We start from the raw sequence: 18473 nt of genomic DNA on the forward strand, positions 1-18473 counted from the left end.
AACTGGCTTCGTGATCTTCTGACCCAGAGCTCTGTCATTAGCTTCCCTTTCCCAAGCCCAGTATTACCCGAGGGCATAGATGACACAGGTCTTCTCATCCCTCCAAGGGCACTTCCATCTCAAGGCAGGACTTGAGAGCCAGAAGGGATTTTAGGGATCTAATCCAATCCCTAAGGTGAGAAAGCTGTGGCCTGAGTCAGAAAGACAGTTCAAGGCAGCGCTTGGACTAGAAACCCAGTGTCCAGCCTTCCTGGTTGATCAGGCTTTTTACTTTCCTCGCTGCATCCACAGTCCTGCCTATTCTTATGCCATCCATGCATTAACGCTTTAGGGTAAGAAAGAAGCTAAGTTAGGGTGTTGACATCTAGTCTCAGCCAAACGGGCTGATGTCACATTTCTGCAACTATGTAGAAGGCAAGACTCAGACCCTACTTTATTTGTCTAAGCTTTAGTGACAAAGCCATTGCCGGACCTGTGTCCAGAAAGTCACACCCATCATGAGCTGAGAGGAAGAGAGGGAGCGGGTAGAGAAAGGATTATCTCCTCCTTTTACAATAGCTTTAACTTAGCTCTCTCATTTGATTTTTCTTGATCCTCTAGCAGTGAAAAGAGGCAGTGGGTGTGTGGGATGGCTGGGGGCAGGGGGCCCCCAGAAGTAGCAGCACAGTCGGCTTCCTCCAAGTCTGCCTTTTCACTTTTATCCTCAGGGCTCTATAGGCCAGAGATAGTCTAATTGGTGTCCTGGTGGAAAGGGATGGCGGCTGAGCACTATAGAAACAGGGCTTAGGTTTTTCTTCCATTATGCCAGCCTCCATAATCCTCACCATTCCCTGTCCCCCGCCCACAGTTTGAACCAAAGGCAAAACCTGGAGGTGGTCCACTTGGTACATGTGGCTATTTGGAAAGCTCCAGGGAGGGAGTCATCACAGTAATCAAATGCATCAATTAAACCCAACAGATCCTTTTCAATCACAGGGAACATATGCACACACACACATGCACAAGCACACACACACAGACACAATCGCCTGTCTTAGGGTACCCTAAAGGGCTCACTCTGGCCTCCGTGGCTTCCACAGTGTGAGGCAAGGCAAAAAATCTATTCAGGTCACAAGGTTGGGGTTATGAGAGATGAAGGAAACCAGAGGGGGTGGGCAAGCACGCTGGTGAACTTGGATGTGTGCCAGGAAAGGGAGCTTTGAAGGCAAGAGTCCTATAGGGATGCTAATCGTGAGTATTTCATTGTGATGTTTCTGGGTCTCTTTCTTTCACGGGGATGCACACAAAACTGTGCTGTGGGATAGGAGTCTCCCAGCTGTCCCCTATGGCGCCTTTGGAATAAAGGTCAGTGGTGGAAGAAAAGCCTTCTGCCCAAGGTTTTTGGAAAAATCATTGTTTTCACTGGATTAAAGTTCAAAAGGAAAATTTAGACTAGAATTTAAGAATCTTCCAGGGTAAAAGTACTGTAAAACTGTAACAGGTACCAAGAGTATTAGTGATATATTCTAGCCCTCTTTAAAGTTATAAGGTGGTAAATGCCTTATCATTGGATGTATACAAAGAGATAAAGAATGACCACTTACTGAGTTGATGTAGGAGATATTTTTATAGAGGGAGTAGTGGCATTTAATTGTGTCTCCCAAAAAGATATGTTCAAGTCCTAACCCCTAGTACCTCTAAATGTGACCTTATTTAGAAATAAGGTCTTTGCAGATGTATTCAAGTTAAGACAAAGTCATACTGGATTAGGGTAGGCCCAAGTCCAATGACTGGTGTCCTTTAAGAAGGCCATACGAACACACACACGGAGAGGGAAGACGGCCGTGTGAAGACTGAGGCATAAAGCGGAGTGATGTAGCTACAAACTAAAGAATGCCAAGGACTGTGGACAGAAACCAGAAGCTAGAAGAGGCAAGGAAGGATTCTTCCCTAGAGGCTTCAGAGGGAGCCATGACCCTGTTGACACCTTGATTTCCAACTTCTGGACTCCAGCCACAGTGAGAGGATAAATTGTTGTTTTAAACCATCCAGTTTGTGGTCCTTTGTTATGGCAGCCTTAGGAAACTCATACAGGATAAGACTAAATAGCCTGGAGGGTCTCTTCCAGCTGCAATAGGCCATAGACCTAATTTTGTGGGGTTTTCATTGTTGGGAATTTATACAGAAGCATCTCTCTGAACTGATTTCCAAATAGTTCTATCCTGAGAAAGAAGGAAGCATGGCTATAAATGAGAAGGAAGGAAATGTGAAAGCCATTGTAGATCCTGTCAAGAGGGCCTCACTTAGCCTCCCGTTTCCTCAAGAAAGGGTTGGACTTCCTTGTACTGTGAAATTCTCTCACACATGCGCTCTCTCCCTGCCCCTCACATGAATAACAGCTGCATACTTCATGCTGGCTCTTGGGGACAGGAACCAGACCCTAGGGCTGTCAAGAGTGATTCCTGACTCAGGAGCACGTTTAATCCCAAACAATTAAGATAATCCAATCAACATTGCAGCCAGCACAAAATAATGCCATTAGAGGCAGAATCTCCCCAGGCACTGGGGGGAGGAGAAGAAGGGGAGACAAAGCATAGTGGGCTCAGTCTCAAGGTCACTGTGATCTCCTAACCTAAACTGAGTTACTTGGGACAGATGGTTCCAAAGCAATGCCAGAGTTCTTAGAGGCAGACGTTAGTGTCCTCCTCTAGGGAGACCATGGCCAAAAGTAAAGATGGTATATGCTCAAAGGACAAAGTATCTCCCAGAGACTCTTAGGGGAGCCCATGCATCTCCGTGAACAGTGCACAGAGCTAGACTCAGAGACCTTGCTTTCATCCCAGCTTTTCCATTTATCAGCTACACCCCTTGGACAAAGCATTTGATCTCCTAAACCTCAGTTGCCTCGTTGGAAAACAGGGACGTTGCTTGACTTCCTTCCTATCTTTCTGTGTTGTTCTGAAGGCTGAAATGTATCAGGATCCAATGCTTCTCACCCTACAGAGGAGGAAAATGAGGCTACCTGACTTCCCCAAGTCCACACTGCCCATTAGTGACAGGGGCTGATACGGAGTAACTGCCCTGTAGGTAGCAGCTTTTCTTGAGCCAGACACTGCGGTTTACAAGACTCATTTAATTCTTATAACAACTCTATGATGTCCACATTCTTTTCCTGTTTTACCATTGAGGGGATTGAAATTAGCAAGAGGTTAAGTAACTTTGCTAAGACCACAGAGGAATCAGTGGCAGAGCTGGGAACAAAGCCCACTCTGAAGTCTATGCTCTGAGCAACTGTAGTTGAACCCCACCATCTTTCTAGTATATGTCCACCTGCTTCTAATGTACTTGAAAACTTTGCCAATGGTGACTTGCTGTACACATTATTACATTAATTATTAACAGTAACTGTTAAATATTATTGCATTAAGAGAAGTAAGCATTCGTTTGACTTTGAAGCTCCTCAAAAGCACAGAGGTGAGTCACACAGGTTCTGGGCTGAGGCGGCTACGGAAACTGCAGAGCCATTTGTCATGTTCTTCCGTCAAAGGGTCTCTTCTAAGCTCATCAGTCAACAGGGTAGAGAGGACTGTCCCTGCTGGTAGAACCAGTAGTAGTGAATCTGAAGGCATCTCTAATGTCACAAAGGAGGAATTGTTCGGCCTCCTGACATTCCTTGTGTCATCATGTCCCATGTAGGAAAGAGAGACCCAGATCAGTGGAGCGGGGCTGGACAGAGGAGCACAGATCACAGGTGTTTGCCAATCCAGGTCCACAGAATATTCCGGCATCGGAACCAAGGCCTTCCAAAGTTTGGCTCCGCGATGTTTATTTAGCCAGTTTTGACAGACTGGAGAAAAGTCGAGGTGAAGTGGTTACAGGAGATTGATCAGGAACTTCCACTTCCAAGGTAAGGTACAAGAGAAAGTCTGGCCCCTGCCCACCAGGACTTTGCAATCTGATGAAAAATATGAAGCTCTGAAGTTAAGCACACTGGCGAGTAACAGGAGAGGTTAGAGGAGATTGCAACAGGAACGTAGCATAGCAAAATGGAAAGGACGCTGGGCTTGAAATGAAAACAACCAGGTTCCAGTGTCTTCTCTGCCATGTAACTGGACATGTGATCTACAAGTGACTTAAGCTTTCTGAACATCTTTACATTTACCCTCTGTGAAATGGGTATAAATGGCAAAAACCACTAGTGAAAGTAATTCAGCAAACACGCACCCAGGGACTTCTCTAGGCCAAGCTCACAATGAATAGAAACAAGTTTACAAATTATTAACCTTTTGTGGGCATAAAGTGCCCTTAGCATAGGTTGGAAAAGATATATTTAAAGATATATTTAAAAAGATATATTTAAAAAGATATATTTTAAAAGACCTTTTAGAAAAAGGTCTTGAGAAGGTCTTAAAGATTGTTCAGGCTCTGGGAAGTTAGGAAGGGGAACAATACATTCTAGACAGCTGGAAGAACATGGGCAGAAGTGCGGGGAGAAAACGAGCTTAGCAATTTCAAGGAACCCAGAGGGAACCAGTATGCCTGGGTGGGTGGACAGGGGTTATTAGAAATAAGACTGAGCATAGAGGGTAGGGCAAGGTTATGGAGAACCTTGAAAGACGGCCTGTAAGTCCTCTGATGCTACGGTTATGGGGTGTTATTTTTATTCAAGGGAAGGAAAAAGCAAAGCAATGCATGCTGTTCACCCAAACATCAGGACATTCTGTTCCTCTGTGATTGTGCTTCATGAAAATGCTCTCCAGCAAAAAAAGAAAAAGAATGATTAAGGGGGAAAAAAAATAACCAGAGCCACATTCATTTCAGCTCCACTGAAAGCACAGCAGGAAGAAGTCGCTGTGTTTGCCAAACTCCAGAAAGAGACACAATTGATGTGGGGCTGAGAGGGGGAGGGCCAGGCAGGCAAGGGGAGATCAGAAGGAGGGGGCCGGTGTTGCTTTATTCTCCCAAGAAGATACTGTAAATAATGGCGAGGTATAATGCACGGAAGGGGAAATTACTCTGACAGGGCCCTTTTAGGGAAGAAAATGGAACTAAATACATGTTCCATTATTCCTGATCTTTCATTCAACTCCCCATTTACCTGGGGGCTCCCCGGAGCTGATGTTTCCCCTTTGCTGTCATAAGTAGTCATTGACTGGAGCCTATCATTTCAAAATAATGGCCTGCAATTCTTCCACTGTCATGATTAACACAGGGTAATAATTATTAGCCACACGGAAAACTGTGGAGCAGAGGTAAGGCTGCCAGGCTGCCCAGCTTTTCCCAAGCCAGGGAAGTTCCCCGTCATTCCACCAGGGGGGGCGATGTCCCCAAGAGACCACAGAAGGCTTTGGTCTCTCCAGCTTCTCCGGGAGGCCTGGGTGGTAGCCAGGGATGGGATTTGCTGTCATCCCAGGATGTTGCGGAACGACACAAGATAGGAATTCCACAAGGAGGAGAGGGGGCTGGAGAGCAAGGTGGGTGGGGGAAGAGGAGAGGAGGTAAAGTAAATCTACGATACCCGATCATCCCATACTCTTGGCCTTGGAAACGTCAGGAAATATTATCAGCCGAATGGATCAGAGGGGCTGGAGCCACCCATGACTCAGATTCATAACAGCCAGCATCGTGAACAGAAGAGTTTATCAAGGCAGGCAGAGAGAGAAAAATCATCCACCTCGAGACAATCCAAAGGCAAGATCCTTTTTCTCAACTGTGTCCCTGTAGCATACACCCTCGGTGATGTCTTAGGCACTGGGCTTCCTTAGCTATTACAAGAAGGCTTCTTAGGGTCCAATGTCCTCGCTCCATTCTCCAAGGAGAGAGTCGGAGTGATGACAGGACAGGGCGGCAGTGCGGGGGGAGAGAGGGGAGCGTGGAGCCTGATTCCTGCTTCTTACAGATGCAAAAACCAGGACCAAAAGGAGGGAGAGGACTTGTGGGAGGCCAGGAAAGAGCAGAGGCAGGGTTAGAATCCAGGTCGCCTGTCACCCAAGGGGGAGGGGGTCCAACCTCTGTTTTATTATGGAAATAATAGTCTTGCCATTCAAATACTGATTCTGAGTGAATAGAAGCCATACGAGGAAAAAAAAAACCCACAAATACACAAAAATCAGTGCTGTGACCCCAGAGAGAAAGAGGAGGAGAGTCAGAAGAGAAGGACAGGAACAGAATTACTTTTGTTCTCGATCTTCCTTTCCATCTCATACACCACCCAGAATAACCCGCAAGAGTGTATTTCACAAAAGGAATAAAAATGAACTTAACCTTAAACTGACTATGAGGGAAATGTGTGGATCTTACTTTCTAGCAATTCAAAACTCAGAATATAGGAAACAACATTTAAGTCTTTTTTTTTCCTGGTGATTATTAACTGTTTCATGATGTTGGTGATGACGCCGTTGATTCCTGTCTGCCAAGACTTACGCCGTTTCTGACTTTTTCTATTTAGACCCTAGTAGTTCATACCCTGCTCTAAACTTACAGCACTGAAGCAGGCACTGGCGCTTGCATCTGCGTGCCAGGACATTTGATTTATTTAAGCAGTGTGGGCAACGAACTTTACTCCCTACCAGCCTCCTCCGGGCAACGCCCAATCCCTCCACCCCCAACGGGCCCTGGACCAGCTCCCACGCGTCTGGCTTGAGGCATCCCAGACTACCCACCCCCCCAGCCACTGCTCTGCACTGCCTCACAGCAGACCAGCACACCGGAGACAAGCGTCCTGGCGCGGTCTAGCTTTTCCAACCAGCCCCGCTTCATCACTCTCATCACACACCGGCTCCGGTCCCAGGGAGGGGCTGGCACTGTGTTAGGTACTCCAGGTATCAGTCAGGAGAGAGAAGGGTGGGAGCAGACAGAGGGAGAGCTTAATGTCCTGTCCCTGAAGAGCTTGCAGTCAGAGGTAGGAAGAAATTCTTCTACTATCATTCTTGTCTTCCTTTCTCCCCTAATTAGGAGGAGATGTAAATTCAATTCTGTTGGGGGTTTGTAGGGTACAGATGCAATCCAGGAGAAGGCAGACACCGGTGTCTGCTTGCCCTGCTCCCCGTGGATTCCACAAAGACCGACTGGCGTGCTCTCTCTAAGGGGTGGGTGACGCACGTTGCACCCATTATCCCATTATTTTGGAAGGCAGGCGCGGCCATGCATGTGCTGTTGTGCAGGGCAGAGGTGACATGAGCTGGTGGAGATCTGCATGTGTTGGCCACTTCTTTCCTCTGGGCCAAGTCTTGCTGTTAAACACACACACCCTGCAAAGCAGAGGAGAATTGAGCTCATTAGTATGATTGTTTATAATAATCATGATAACAATTGCAACATGCTCTCCTTTGTAAGAGAAAATGAAGCTCCTGACCTTCAGTAGAACTGAAGCTCAGCAATGCTGAGCAACGCTTTGCAGGACTTGTGATGAGTCTGTAGGAGCTCAGGGTCACTGCCGGTTCAGTGCTAAGAAGAGGGATGAGGCTCGGTGCCCCCCGTGTCCTGCCATGTGTAGAATGGACTCCCACACTTTCACCACTTTTTCCTCCTCAGAAGAGGACAAAACTGGAGAAAATGAATGTCAGATATGCCTACGTTCAAATTTTGACTATGCCACATACTACCTGGGTGACCTTGGGACCAGTGGCTTGACTCTCTGATCATCAGTTTCCGCATCTGTAAAATGGGTGATAATACCTACTAAGACTGGACTTGTGAAGATTCAGCATCATGTGGGCACACTGCCAAGCACTGTGACGGAAGCAGGGTGAGCACCCAATGCATGTTAGCACTTACCACTATATGATGAAAGTGGGTGCTTCCTATAGGTTCTGATCTTGAAGGAACAAACTGTACTGGCTTCCTCCAGTCTGTCTTACTCCCGCTCCAGAAGGCCCTGGCTGTGCCTGCACCATGAGACACTGCATCCTCGGAAAGCTGGGCAGCCCAGCTCCAGCTAGAGCTCTGAGAGCACAGTCATCTGAATCAGGCTGGGCCATCAGAGCCAGGGAGGGCAGCGTGTGTCTGGTGAGGCCTGCTGAGCAGAGAAGGACCTCAAAAGTGCATCTTCATAATGCATCTCAGGCAGTGAGAGTCCGTGCCATTCTGATTCCCGTACAATTGAGGGTGTTCCCCCAGGCATCTCAGCTCCTCTCTGCCTGCCTGGGAAGAGCGGGCTTATGGGGACTGCCAAGCCGTTAGGGTCAGCTCCAGCCTGGGTGTTCCCTGTGGTTCCACGTCGAAGGTAACTAGGCAGAATCTTTTGGTCTGCAGCACTTTCCAGTGGAGGCGTGGGAGAGGTGGAGGGACCCCAAAGTGATGGGGAGACAATGCAGCCACCCAATAAGCAGAGGGGTATCTCTTAGGAACCCAGCTGATTCCCTCAAAAACCGAACAAGAGGGCTTCCCTGGTGGCACAGTGGTTGAGAGTCCGCCTGCCGATGCAGGGTACATGGGTTTGTGCCCCGGTCCCGGAAGATCCCACATGCCGCGGAGTGGCTGGGCCCGTGAGCCATGGCCGCTGAGCCTGCACGTCCGGAGCCTGTGCTCCACCACGGGAGAGGTCACAGCAGTGAGAGACCCGCGTACCACAAAAAAAAAAAAAAAAAAAACCGAACAAGAGAATGAACTGCTGAGTCAAGAAGAAGGTTTGGCTTTGGAAGGAACTTCTGGAACCTTAAGACAACATCCCCATTATACAAATATGTCATGATTTCCGATTCACAGCCAGTCTCTTGTTTGATTCTTGTGAAGCAGCGTATGCGGGAACCAGGGGTATTATTTCCACTTCACAGATGAGGAAATGGAGGCACTGAGAGGCATAGCCAGGGATTACATGACCTAATGGGTAGCGTGTTTCCTTTTTTGGAATCTCTTAGAAAAAATAAGGGAGGAAGGCCCTTTCTCAGACCTTCAGTGCCAGGCACAGAGCAGCAGCAAGAGTCATGTCCCCGAACTGAGACCTTCACCCAGTCCTCACATTTCACACCTGAAGCCCGGTGGTCCACACTCACCTCCTGCATCCTGCAGCCTTCTCACCCGGGACACGCAGGAGTCTTTAGATGGTTCCAGAGACCTGTTCACATAAGTTTAGGGCTGTAGTTGGCTGACCCTCCCAGAGAATATTCTCCTCCCAGAGCAACATTCTAGATGGATGGAGAGAGGGAGGGAGGGTTAGGGAAAGAGGGCGAGGGATAGAGGCACAGAAGCTCCACTTGTGGGAGGTCTAGTGAGAAAGGAGCGAAATCCCACCTTGTTTGATTTGGAGTCTTAACAGGCTTGTACTGTTTACAGTACACAGGAACGTGGGTTTTGTGAAGGGATGAGAGGGGAGGAGAGACGAGGGTGACATCTGTATGTATGGGGCTGAGAATCCTGGAGCAGGTGCCCTGCGGCTGTGTCCTGGACCGCTGTCCCCACCGCCCAGCCAGAGGCCCGCCCTCTGGCAACCCAGTCATCCCTCCCTCCTTTCATGGGGCTTGGCCCACACACTCAGGGCTGGACCGTCAGACCAATCCCTTTGTTTCCCTCCATGTGGGTGGGGGAAGGAGGCTGCTGTTTCTACACTGTGCCTGCCTGGTCGCATCTGCTGGGTAAAGGTGAGGCAGGGGATGAGAGACGGAAGGGCCCACCCACGGGGGAAGGCGGCCCTGCCTTGAAATGTGGAAGGCTAGGGGTCAGGGCAAATGAAAGAGGACGTGCCTCTGAGAGCAGAAGTAGATCAGTGGTCTCAGCTTCGGGAGCTAGATGCAAGGCTGGTAACAACCGCACACCACCCAAAGATCACCCACTGACGCTGGCCACCTGCCCACAGCTCCAGGCACACAGCCCCCAGCCCAGCCCCCATGCCACTCAAGGCACCCTAAATGTATGCTCGAGCACACTCGCAGGCAGCATCCCCATGCTAAACACTGCTGGCTTGCCACCCTCCCAACCTCTGAAAGGGAGCAGAATTAATGCTGAAAGCCTGACAAAGTGTGGCTGCCTTCCAGCACCAAAAATACCTCCCATGATCCAAGGAGCTACTGTACTGGCATCTATTTGTGGAGCTGGAGCTGCTGCTGTGACAGAGAGAGGACTTCCCCTGGGGGTCGGCTGGGTGCCCATTTGGGCCTATTCTCCCCAGAGTCTCAGGCTTCCTCAGGCCTGAGGACATCTGCTCGGCCAGACCTGCCTCTGCAGGAGAAATACTTATTTCTCCCGGGAAAAATTCAGCTCCATTCCAGAGTGTGCCATGGCCCTGTTCTCTTCTGCTTTTCTTATCCTCTTCCCCACGTTACCCATCTAGTTACAAGCAAAGAGGGGGCCTGGGGCTCAGGATGACAATGCAGCAGCCACAGATGACTTTGCAGGGGTGAGGTTCCAGGAGTACCATGACTTCAGAGGTGGGTGGGTTGGGATGGACGAGATCCCTATTGAGCTTGCTACAGTTTTCCAAAGATGAGGATTTGGCATAAGACAAACATCTCCCCATCCATCCATCCATCCATCCATCCATTTGATAAACATTTATTAAACACCCACCACGTGTGCAGAACGGTGCTGGGCTGTGACCATTCCCCCTGATGGAAATGAGGATGAACTTCAAGGCACTGGCAGAGTCTTGATGTGTCCCCAGGGGCCATGCGTCTGCTATCAGCTGGACAGGATGCAAAAGAAGACATCAAAGACCAGCTAGATACCAGAAAACTCAGGTCCCAGAAAGACATAGACAGGTCTGAGGGCATAGAGCCTATTAGCATGATTATTAGCATAATTTCTCTAAAAATACGTGTGGAAGAGATAATCATGTACTATGTACAATTCCATTTTTAAAAAATCGAATAAAGTTGCTCTTAATAAATAATATTTGTGGAATGAATGAATGAATGGATACCCAGTGATCAAAAAGATGTGGTTATTAGAGCACCTTTGAAGATCAAAGGCTCATGTATATTGCCATTGCCTCAGAGGATGTTATATCTAAACACACACCATGAAACTGAGTTGTTCTTTTTTTATTCCCAAGATATATTGTTATAATTATGTGCGTGACTAATAAGATCCATATTTGTTTTAGCCTATTTGGACTAAAAATATGAACAAATCTTTCCATTTTAATGACACTATTAATTCTTCTAACATTTCTACATATTTCTATTTTAACTCCCACAACTCTCTGAAGATTGAAGGTAGGAATCCCCATTTTGAAGATGGACAAACCGAGGCCCAGAGATGTTAAGGGTACTTAACAGGGTGCCTCCCGGGAGACCTGGTAGTGTTCTTGACATTGTCATGCTGACCGCAGGAACCCCCATAATCTCACAGGACTCAGACCTCAGGCCTGAGTTCAGTGGCAATGTACAAACTGGGTGACATTGTGTCATGCCTGCAACATGTTCTCCTACCTGTCTTCTCTCTCTCTCCCTCCCTCTCTTTCTCTTCACTATTTATTTGAAAAGGGGAAGGGAGGCTGGGTTGAAGGATGTGGTGAGTAGAGGAGTCTGTTTAATTTTACCTTCCTTGCTCTTCGTTCTAGGGTTGATTTCTGAACCACATGTAGGGAGGTAGTATTAGAAAATTATTTAAATGGTATTGTATTAAAATAGTCCCGAGATATGATTAAATTGTGGCAAAGGGAAGAGATGTAACCTCTTCCAGGGTCACGCAGCACTTGATTGAGAACCAGAAGGTCCTAATTTTCAGCTTCAAGCTTTATCGGTTAGGTATTTCCAACCCTACCACTGCCTGTCCTGGGTGGAGCTGACCAGATCAATGTTCCATGTATCAAACAAATAAGAGAAATGTTCCAAAATCTTCTACCATCTTCTTCAAATTATATTCCTTAATAAATTGTGGTTTATATTCGGTTTAACCAAAGATAGGATGGTAGACAAGACTGTCTAGATGAAGAGACAAGATCAACTTATAAAGAGAAATAAATAATAATATAGGGTAACTTTTGATAATTGCCTGGAGGGGTGCCAACGATAAATGCTAAAGAAGTTCAAAGAAAAGAGTAGGTATGGATCAGGAAAGACAGCTTAGATTCTTTGTGGCTGCACAGGGCACAACAAGGAATAACCAGTGAAAGTCACAGTAAGACAAATGTCAGCTGATTAACAATGAGGAAGGAACTTTTGAAGAATTAGCTAATTTCTGTGACTGAAGTAAATCTTACATTTCCCCCCAATACTGTATTGAATGGGTGATTGTGCAAGACAACTGGTGAGTCTTCATTTATTTTCCCTTTTTTTTTTTTTTTTAAAGGCCCCTGCTGCTCTGAGAATTCCCTGCGACTCCCTTTAGGGTTTCCGGAGTGGTTTTTTTTCTTTCTTTCTATTTATACCACTGAGGACTGTGGCCACGAGAGGGCAGTAGAGGGAGCTCATCAGAATACTTGGACGTTTTGAGTAAACTCGCCTGTGCCCTAATCGGGAGCAGGGACTGCGCAGATCCTGCGAACTCGCTGGGATCTAGCTTGCAGGCCTGTTTCTCAAAGCCGCGTCCAGAGTCTACGGGGATACTGAGATTCTATAGGACATGGAAGTACTGGTCATAAAGACACCGAGGCATTTCCATTCAGAATCCAGGCACCTCTTACCTTAGGCTATTAAAATAAGTTTTTTTTACCGCCGTCTCTCTGATTCCCCTGCCAGATAGGCCCCCTAGGTCTGGATATAGAAAGCTCCCCACTGGTCCCCGCCTCCCCCGCTTGCCAGATGCCCAGGATCCCTCACAGAGCTGGAAGCTTGCGACTCAGAGCAAGGCTCATCTTCGCATTATAAAAATTATAATTAATAACAACAACTTCAAACCTCATTTGACAGCTTGGCTTTTTGAGATTCACAAGCAGAGGAAATTTGCTCGGGTAAATTCTGAGAGCCCCTTCTTAACCTCATCAGCCAAGGCCGGTTCTTCCCCACTCACCCCTCAGATTAAAGACGAAGAGAGAGATGTGCAGGATGTGCGCGGTGACAGGTGATGCTCAGGGAGGGGGAGCCCACGTCCCCACTGACCTCTCCCACTCTGCCGGCGTCCTGAGCTCCCCGCACCGGGGGTTCAGCCGGCCGGGCTCTTCAGGCCTCCACCCAAATCCCCAGGCCCCAGCAGGATTTGCGTTGCCCCCTTTGCCACTTAAGGTGGCGGGTGGGTCCGGGCTGAGCCGCGCACAGGGAGGCAGCGGAGCGGCCTCCCGATGCCCAACCTGATTCTCCTTTGTTGACAGCTGGCGGAGGAGGAAGACCGGGCGGGCGGGGGAGGGGACAGGGGGCTGGCTGCGGCGCGCTGTGCCAGTGGCGGGCGCGGCCCCAGCCCGGGCGGGAGCGGCCGGCAGGGAGGGGGTTAACGCGCGCGGCCTCTATGATAATGAGCTGCATGGTAATATAGGGAGGCCGGCTCTCAGGGCTCCGCCGCAGCCACCACCGCGGGAGCCGGAGCTGCCGGGCGGAGCGTCCGCGCCAGACTGGAGCGGGAGGGCGGCTGAGCGCAGTTGCTGGGAATTTTTCAGCCGAGAGGGCAGGCGATCCAGAGAGAGACCCCGCGAGCTCGGGAGCGGTGTGGAGCGCGGGCGCCGGAGCGAGCGAAGCGAACCTCGAAATAGATCTGGAGAGCCAGGTTCCCGGAGGAAATGGGACTGTGAATGAACCCGGGAGCAAGAAGGGAAGGAAGCGCCGCGATTGCTGATGTCAGAGGAGCCCGGAAAGTCGCGCTGGAAAAATCTGAAGACAGCCGGGGCTCTGCCGCTTCCCAAGGAGAGACACCGCCAGCCACCCACCCCACGCCCCCTCGGCGCCTCCCGGTTCCCCCAGCGAGCCGGCGTCAGAGCCCGGCAGGGCTGTTACGGGGCGGCGGAGGACGGAGCGGCGCGCGGACAGGAGATCGAGGGGCCACTTCAGGAATACAGATAAGTGGCTGGGGGCTTGACGTGGATTTTAATGAATCTGGACTCCATGTGGATTTGGTCGTTCCCGTGATCGCGAGCTGCTGGCAGCGAGAGGGGCAGCGCGCCGGCCTCGGCAGCCGGCGGCCGAAGCGGCCGGATCGGGGACGGAAGGACAGACCGACGTCTCCGAGCTGGGTAAGCGGCGCCCTCCGCCCCGTCCCCCGAAGCGCGCTCGCCCCCCCCGCGGCTCCCCCCGCGCCCTCCTCCGCGGCGTCCCGGCCCCGAACGCCTGGGCTCGGCTGCGGCCGGCGAGTCCCCGCGCGGGGTCGGCCACTTTCGCGGGCCGGAGCGCGGCGCGCGCGCGTGTGCCGGCTGACTCCCTGCCGCCGCCTCCAGCCCAGGCTTCCCCGCCGGAGCCCCGCTTCCCCGCTGGGCTGCTGGCGGGCGGCGCTCCACGGCGTGCTTCCACCGCGCACCTGCCTGCAAGCTGAGGCTCGGGGAGCGCGGGGGCGGCGGGACTGTCCCGAGAGCTGCAGCCCAAAGCGGGCCTCTGAGGCACTGCACCGGCAGGAGGGCCTGGGCCACTGTGGCCGGCGCTCAATTTGGGGACGTTCACTCTGGTGCCGGAGTCCCTGGAGGCCGCTGGCTGTTCCTTCGGAGCAGGGGACTTGGGAATCAAAGGGGAATGCCTCATATGCGCGGCTTCCAGAGGCTCAGGGAACGACACCAAGGCACCGAATGGGATAAGTGCCCCATGCCCCCTTCTGTGCGCCCTCGTGGTGAAGCACCCATAAGCACGATCCCCTGGTCTGAGCCTCAGGAGAGGGTTGGGTGTTGAAGGACGAGCTTATCCAGGGTCCGAGAGGCTCCTTATAAGCCCTTTTAGAATATTTTCTTTCTTGGGCTTCTTCTTGCCCCATCCCACAAGTGATGTAGGGATCTTAGAAAATTCTGGCCCTTTTTATCCATCCCACAGGTAGTCTCTGTAAATATGTTCATCATGGTCTTGATGGCCAAAGAGAGAAAGTCATCCGGAAACTGCCATCCCAGTTCCCTGACGAATGTCCACCTGTTTGGCATGACCTTTGCCCTAGAAGGAGCTACCTACTCAAACTCAGCTCGGAGGGATAGAGATACTGGGGGAGGTGGAAGTAAAAGACTTGGGGTTCAAAGTCAGTTGTCTCTAGAAATGAGAGCCCCATGAAGTGGGCAATGGAAATATGATCAGGTCTCCTGTAGGGTTCTAAGATCCTAGGGTAACAGTGGCAATCCTAGTAGTGGCTATACAAGGGACATAAGACAGGACCAGCTTGAGGCAGTGGCTTGGGGACCCAGTAGCTTGGAGGAAACTACAGAAATTTGGGGAGCCATTCATCCCCTATCCATGAGCACAGTGGACGGGGTTCATGAGCATCAGATCAAGATGAGTATCTGGGCTGGGCAGGGCTGGACGTCCTGGGAGCTGGGAGTCAGATTCAGTTCCCCCGCACACCAGTCCCCACACAATAGCAGGCTCCTGTCCTTCTGGGCTTCTTTCCCAGACCTTGAAACTTCACTCTCCCCTCTGGGCAGGTTTTGGATTCTGGGGCCTTCAACAGAGCATCAGAGCCCAGGGAAGAGATAGCCCTGGCTGGAGGAATTCAGCTATTCCTAACTGAAACGGACAACTTTTGTGCAGACACCCCAGAACACTCCAGGAGCTGCTAGCAGCCCTCTCTCCTCTGACCTCCTGGCAAGAGGAGAGAAGAATTCATTAATTTCCCCCTCCCCTCATCTAGCACCTTTTGAATTAATTACCTATGATCTCCCCTCCTTGGCCTGCAGGTGGGGTGGGGGGTCAGGTGGGAAGGTAGGGAACCAGGGAAACTGAGAGCAATCTGTCAAGATACCCTAGCGAGGTTGTTTTGCTTTTCCCTTCTTCCACCTGGCATCTCCGCTTACGCCCAACCCTTCCTCATCCCGGAACCTGCCCTCACTGCCAGCATTACCTGAAAGAGTGGTTCCCCTCAGCCCTCTAGCCAACCCTCTTCAGGGACCCGCTGATAAAGGAAGGGCAGTGCAGACTGCCATCTCCGCTCCCTCACTGTCCTCAACAAATTGCATTAGGATGGGGCAAATTGGCTTGCAAAGCAGTTAAATGGAAATGACGTTTGGAGCGCTTGTGCAGTGGATATGCTGCTGCAGAGCAGCAGGGTGCGAGGCGGTGGAGCGCAGGCAGGTCCCCTCTGCCCAGGACCACGAGTCTGCCAAGGGGTTTCCACTTGGCCCTTCTCTTTGACAGGATGTAAGGACCAGGACCGGGGTCCCTCATAGCCTGGAGCAGGCCAGAGGGGAGCTGGTTGGCCTCTCAGCCCCAGTCTAAATGAGTAAATGGTGGTGTCCCATGTCCATCACCCCAAAGCAACCGTGTCATTACAAGGTTGGTAGCCCTGCTTTCACAGCTGCCCTGAATACCTACCCCTGTCCCCAAAGCACCAGGGAACATTCCCTCTCCAACCTTTTGATCATCCAAAGCTGCAGGTGTGATGGAGGTAAAAGTTCACCATCTGTTGTAGTGGAGTCTGTGCTTAACATGAGGTTAAAGAGAAACCCTTCGAAGAAGAGCTACTTCTCTACCAGGCCCCTTTCCCATTTCCAAATACTTCTGGTGATTTTGTTCATCTTTATTTCATGGGCATGTTACAAGGAAACACACAAGCAGGATGGGAAACCAGTGACACAGTTAAATACACAAGGCAGCAGCTGGCAGCAGCCTAAACTCACCTGTTCAGGTATCATGAAATATTTATGGCTCTGGAGCTGTCACTGTTTGGGGGTTTTATAGTCTCTATCCTGCCTCCTTTGCTATGGCTGCCTCTCCAAGATAAGGGGTTTGGTGCGGGAGGGGCGGGGGGGGCAGACGATTTCCATCTCCAGCAGCGACCCCCCCCCCCAGCTGTCTCCCTGCATTGCCACACAGCTGTCTCCATACACACAGACTGGGACCCAATATACTCTGTCCATCATGGCACAGCGAGAGGCGAGGAACTCCAAGCCAAGCCCCCACCCCACTCCCGTTCTGCTCATAAAGAGACCGTAGCATTGTGTTACTACAGTCTGTTAACTACGGATAAGTCAGGATTGTCCACAGGGAAAGTGGCAGAAGCAGGCTTTGAGGTGCCGTAGTTTTACAGCCTGTGCACACACCCCTCCCCCCAGCACTGCCACCCTCACCCAGGGCCAGTCTGTTATCAATTCATTATAAGTGAATATTTCTCCCCTTCACAGATGCTCTGTTCCAACAATAGTGAATGGAACTGATTCCCTTATGGGAAACAGTGTTTTTCACTTAGTTACAAAGATTTCATGCCTGATTAGAGTAAATGAGGGCTGGGGGTGTGTCCCCTCCTTGTCTGGTCATTTCTAAAGGTGAGCCCTGTGGAGACAGAGAAAGGCAGTTCTTCCCGGGGAGGGGATGGGCTGTGTGTGTCAAACAGCTGGTCCTAAGGGCCAGGAGGGATGCATGGTAAGAACAGGACACCCCCTTTCTCCCTGCCTTAGCCCTCAGGCTCTCCAGGGCCCTGTTCCTGGCCTTTGGGCATATGGAACCCCTACTGTTCCATCTGGGATTCAAGGGCAGAAATAGAGGCGAGAAAGTTCTTTGTTGGGGAGCAGTGTCCCTACAGGGCAAGTGTAAAGGGAGAGGAGGGAAGGGATGGGGGAGAGAGGAAAGAAAAGGCCCCAGCAGTGCACAGGCTGCTGCTCCCACAGTTGGTTAACCATTAACCCCTGCCCTGGCCTGGCCCTGTCTCCTGCTTGCGTGGAAGGATACTCTCAGAAACCCAGAGGAGCAGCGGGTGATCCCCATGCCCACCTCTCCCTGCCACAGGACATTCGCCATGTCTCCCCTCTCCCCTTCGGCCCCCAGCTCAGTCCTGGCCCCCACTCCCCCTTTTCTCTCCCTCTCCCCTGGCACCGGCATCCTCCTCCCAAACCCTGCCAGCTGTCCCTTCACCCAGGCTTTGCCAGTTGTTTGCCTGACAGCATGCACGTCCCACGGGGAGACAGGCAGACTAGGGAGGAGAGTGGATGGACGGGCTGAGCTGGGCTCACACAGGACTCCAGAGCCAGAGCTCTGAGCTCAGCTTATAGACTGCTTCAAACCTATACATCACCGCACGAGGCCAAAGTTTGCTTGGGGGATGGAGGCGAGGAGGGGCTTTTGGCCAAAGTTCCCTCTTCTCCGGGAATGCCTGATTTCTGCGAGGGTCCCTGCCTTGGGCCTCTGAGATAGGCCATTTTCTCTCCAAGGCCTTGTCAAAGCATTTCCAGCTCCTCCGACCTGGAGCCCTGAACTTCGGGAAAAAAAAAAAAAAAAAAACCAGCAGACGGACCAGAGATGCGGACCAAGATACAGGAGCGAAGGCATACGTGGCAAGACCCAAGTCAAGATGCAGAAAGTCACAGATAGGCGGAGAGAGGCAAGGTGACAGAAAAGGAAGATAAAGGCGGAAAGGCTGACAGTGTAAATGTGGCGAGAAGAGCTGAGAACAGACATGGAAGCAAGTGGGAAGGAACAGTCCAGGCCTGAGGGGCTCTTCTGGTCTTCCCAGGCCCTAAGGGGAGGCTCCTCTGGGCTGCATTGGGAAGCTGAAGTAGCAGGTTATCTCCA

General features: G+C 50.8%; 1 protein-coding gene and 1 long non-coding RNA gene across 5 annotated transcripts in view; one reads left to right on the forward strand and one right to left on the reverse strand.

Annotated features, from left to right (window-relative positions):
• Positions 1-3133: 3133 nt before the first annotated feature.
• On the reverse strand, positions 3134-13397 carry LOC137219882 (uncharacterized). Its single transcript, XR_010941298.1, has 4 exons — positions 12868-13397; positions 10483-10597; positions 8973-9104; positions 3134-7229 (listed from the first exon to the last, which is right to left on the reverse strand). It is a non-coding gene; the product is annotated as an uncharacterized lncRNA (long non-coding RNA).
• Positions 13266-18473, forward strand: part of PLXNA2 (plexin A2) — a 216721-nt gene continuing 211513 nt past the window's right edge. For 2 of the 4 annotated variants that reach the window (XM_067729110.1, XM_067729106.1), the window contains exon 1: positions 13269-14017. The gene's annotated coding sequence lies outside the window, so the exon portion shown is untranslated. Of the gene's footprint in view, positions 14018-18473 lie in introns of all 4 variants that reach the window. The other 2 variants (XM_067729109.1, XM_067729108.1) reach the window with 2 other exon arrangements.

The sequence above is a fragment of the Pseudorca crassidens genome, chromosome 2 (assembly GCF_039906515.1).
Source record: "Pseudorca crassidens isolate mPseCra1 chromosome 2, mPseCra1.hap1, whole genome shotgun sequence".
Classification (NCBI taxonomy): Eukaryota; Metazoa; Chordata; class Mammalia; order Artiodactyla; family Delphinidae; genus Pseudorca; species Pseudorca crassidens.